The following is a 4,910-nucleotide window of genomic DNA, read 5'->3' as shown; positions in this document are numbered from 1 at the left end:
ATTCGTCTAACAAACTTGTGCCACATGGCAAAGGTTGTTATAACCGTCTAACAACCTGATTCGTTGTTAACTGTAGTTGATTCGTTATCAAATTTAGTTAGTTCGTGTTGTTTGAATTCATTACTGATTCGTTAACCATTCGTCAAGTTGATTCGTCAACAAGATTCGACAACTTGATTCGTCAACTTGATTCGTCAACCTGATTCGTTGACATGATTCGTTAGTGACGTGTCCTTGATTTGTTACTAATTCGTTTTAAGCTAATTCGTTGTGGTAAGTTTCTTGTTCATTATTCAGATAACAATCAATTCGTGCTTTTATTTGTTATACTAAATTCGTTACAAATACTGTTCACAGTTCGTTATCAACCTTTCAATATTAATCCTTTAAGTTTGAATTATTATCAAATTTAACCTTGTTAGTTACAATGGTTGGTTTCTATGCGTTGGCGTCTCAGAACGCACTCATGAAACAAATGTTACATCTTGATGCTGAAATTGGACCTCATTCCAAATGTCCTCGACTGATGAAATTCAGTGATTTTGCAAAATGGGAACCACGTTTTCGTGCTCATCTCGGTTCCGTTCATCCTGATTGTTCCTATTGTCTTGATGATGTGTCACCTGTACCAATGATTGGTGATGAGACTATTGGTTTTACTCCTAAGGCATTTTCACAGTTTTACCAAGAAGAGAAGAAGGCCTTAGAGATTGAGACGAAAGCATACTCCACTCTTACTATGGCTTTATCTGATAATATATTCCATCAAGTTGGGAGTATTAAGATCTGTGCTTCATTGTTTCAACATGTTAAAATGAGAAGTATGGGAAATACTAAAGAAAGCAAAAATGCAATGTTGAAGTTTCAATTTCGAAACTTTAACTTGTTTAAGGGAGAGACTGTTGAGGAAATGACTACAAGATTTAATCATTTCATTGCAGAGATGGTTAAGTTAAAAATGGAACCAGATGAAAGTGATAAGATTGACATTGTGAAGAACGGTTTACCTGCTTCATAATCTACATTTCATATGGTTTTAAAAGAAAACAATTACTTCAAAAACGAAGATTTGACTGCTTCAGAGTTTATGCAAAAGATTGAAGCTAGAGAATATGATCTAAAGTGTCAAAAATCATCACAAGATGATCCATCGTTCTATGGAGGAAGTATGCCTTTAAGTAGCATTACAACTCCGATCACTACTTTTCTCACTCAAAATGCAAATGTGGGATCTTCAGCTTGTAGTGATCCAAATGCTTTTTTTATGGAATCTGGGTACACAGGAAACACTGGGAAATTTGGTGGATCTTCTTCTACAAACAATTTCACTCCACCACCAAATGTGAACATCAAAGAAGCCGAACAGAACTTCTTGTTTCTATGTACTTTTATGACTTCGTATGAGAATCTGGTGGTTATTAAAATTTCATCGAGTGAATTGACTGATTAAGATTATGATCACGTAGACCATGATGATTTGGAACTTATGGATATTAAGTGGAATATGGCAATTATCGTGAGAAAAATGAAGAAATTCATGCAAAGAACTGGTAAAGATTTACTGGCGTTGAACAAGAAAAGCTCTCTGTAAAGATTTATAGACAATTGTCAAGAATTTGGTCACTTCGCGAAAGAGTGAGATAAACCGAAAAATAATATAATGGACCACAAATTCTAATAGAAAAGGTGATAATTCTGACAAACCATCTGGTGGTAAACCGTCTGCTTCAGGATCACAAGCCTTACTTTCTGCTGCTGATGGAACTGATTGGTCTCAACGTCTATTATGCAACGAGAATCAAGCAAACTTGGATATGTTTGAGATGCATGAAAGATTTCAAGATGCAAGTAGGAATGAATTGTCAACTGACAATGACACTAATTTAGACTCTGATGATTCCTGTCATATGCAGCCAACTACATTTGCTTGTATAGCTAAGATCGATGAGGTTAGTCCTTCTTCTTCTAACTCTATTAAGATGTTTGCTACTGTGCCTAGTGTTCTTTGTGAGACAAATAAGCCTAAGTTAGAAACTTTGAAAACACATAATGACAGTTTGGTAAAAGATATTGCTTCACTTAAGGATACTTATAGACAATCATTAGAATCTTAAATGAGATATAGGGAGAAAATTGAAGCATTGTCTGTTAGTAATCATGATCTCAAAGCTGAATTGTTTGTCAAAATGACAATTAATGATAAAAAATTTCAAGACATATTGAAATATCGATACAAGATAACAGAACTTGAAAATGAGGTTCTTGAGTTGAAGAATAAATTGGCAAATTTAGAAATTCATCATTTTTTCTAAATGAAATTATTGAAGTATCAAGTAAGCAAAAAGATTCAAAGAACAGTGTAGGTTTTGTTGAAGTACCAACACCATTTCACAATGATTACACAGCAAATCCTTTTGCTGGAAATGAAGAAATTGTTATTAATGAACCAGTTGTTGAAACAAAATCTAAAAGTGCTAAGAATGACAATGTGAATGTTCAATCTTCATCACAAAAACCTCAAGTAATCGTTGAGGATGTATTTAAACCGGAAGTTGTACACAAAAATCAGGACATTCCACGTTCGAATCACATTTTATGTGAACCTCATGAATTTGAGGAAGGTGTATGGTTCAAATACAACTCAAGTGAAAAAGGAGAAACAAGTTAAGGTTAAAGCAAAGAAATCTGAAAAACCAAATATTTCGGATGAGGATTTGCTGCATTTTATCAAACCTCCAGTTTCAGATTCTTCAACTGAACGTGTGTTTAAGCTAAATGGAATTAGTAAAGTTTTCACCGAGAAAGACATTCCGCTTAATCTAATCAAGCCTGAGTTGATTGAAAGCGTCTTTCAAAATAAAACTTCCAAGATTCAAAATCTTGAACAAGAATTTGTGAAATTTAAGACATCAAATTTTGTGGATCCCATAGTAAAAGCAAAACATTTGTTAGAATCAGCTAAAAAGGTTCAATTTGTAAAATCTCATGAAACTGATTCATTGCAAAGTTTTTCCAACTGTTCAAATCTATATTTCTACATGAAAAGGATATCTGTAACATTTGATGACTAAGATAAAGGTCCAATTGCTAGAGTTTATCATCAACCTTCGGTTGCACATGTTTCTGCACCACCTCACCATGAACATGTTGATATGAGAACTTGCTTTCTCTGTGGAGATCAAGGTCACGTGGTGAGAAACTGTGGCTTGAAGAATCTCAGAATCTTCATCCATTTATCAAGGACCAATCTAAACATGTTCCATTTATGTTTTGGGTTTTGGGGGTGAAAAATAGAAAACTACATTGTGATTCTTGTTTGTATAGAAAAAAACCAAAAACATTTAAAAATGATGAAAAAGACAAAAATATTGTGAATTTTAAGTATGTATAGAAAAATCCGAAAAGCCAAAAAGATTGTGAATTTTTAATTTGTTTTATAAAATTTCGAAAAAGACCAAAAGATTGTGTTTTTATGTATGTAAAGAGAAAATCCAAAAAGATTTTTGCATACGTTCGCTGAAAATTATGTCAGTTACTCTCATTTGAAGGACATATACATGTATATGTTTGGTCCTGATGTTTACTTGTAAATGTTCAGGATAGCCATTTACCTTACAATGGAAAGCAATTGGGGCGATTGTTATGCGTTTTACTTTATTCTCTCGCTGAAAATTATGTCAGTTATATAAGTTTGTTGAAATTGCTTGCATGTTATGGTCCTGTTATCTACTTGTAGATTGATAGGATAGACATTAATCTATAGACTGAAAGTGACTGGGGCCGATGAATTTATTTTTATGCTCCTCAAAAGTGAGTTTGAAGCAAAAAATAGAAAATGATAGTACATTGATCATCTGGTCCCATATCCAGAAAGAAATAAGCTTAAAAGACCGAGTGCTTAATTGCATTGGTGCATTCAGAGGTCTTAAACAAGCCGTTAGGGTAACTTATGTGATATAAACATAAAGAAAAGCAAAATTGAAAGAGGTGTTAGTCTCTAAAAAAAATCTCAGTGAGGATGGTAGAAATGAAATAGCCTATCATACTCAAGCCTTATATTTGTCTGATCACCAAAAATAAAATAAAGCAAATAACAAGCGTTAGGTTTTCTGGACACTGTGAGTCTTTATGAGGCTTAATCATATGGGTATTCATATGCATGAATATTTCAATCGCTTTTGGAGCAAACCCAAAGTCATTAAACTTGATCACTGTTGTACATTGTACAAATTAAACTACTGACTTGATCAACACTGGCTGTTAGTCATACATTTGTTCCTCCATTGCGCGCGTCTCAGTACCAGTAAGAAACTGACTCTAGGGGATACCATGTATCTAAGCCTACAGATGGACTCGTGCATAATCACTCACAATAAAGGAAACTTGATGCACTGCTCAACAATTTCTATAAATTCAAAATTTTGATCGACAATATAATGGCTTAAGTCAAATTGGGGTGATACGGTAAAAATCAAAATAAGATTGAACCGAGATTAGAGGCTGATAGTTTCTAATATTATGTGCTATATTTTAACATTTAATTGTAACAACTCGGATTTTTTATATTATTATTTTAATAATCGTTACCTGACCAGTATATATGTTCGGGAAATTTTATCAATAAAAATTATCACGTTTATCGAGTAAGCTAATTATTATAATATTATTTTATTTACTTGCGTGAAATATATATAAACCTTTCAAGATATGGCAAAAACTACCCTAAACTAAGCTTTAATCTCATCTTGTATCCATACATGATTTACAAGGACTAATATGTAATATATCTTTAATCAAACCTAGATCCATTACCCAAACCCATGACCCATATCATATACCCGTTTACCCAGATTATATCTTGCACCTTAATCTTCGGCCTAATCATGGAATTGGTTATATTGAATAGTTTA

The sequence above is a fragment of the Bidens hawaiensis genome, unplaced genomic scaffold, assembly GCF_021521415.1.
Source record: "Bidens hawaiensis isolate Kalapana, Puna unplaced genomic scaffold, B.hawaiensis_p1.1 tig00003307_1, whole genome shotgun sequence".
In the NCBI taxonomy this organism is placed as follows: Eukaryota; Viridiplantae; Streptophyta; class Magnoliopsida; order Asterales; family Asteraceae; genus Bidens; species Bidens hawaiensis.
Note: the sequence above shows the minus strand (reverse complement) of the source record.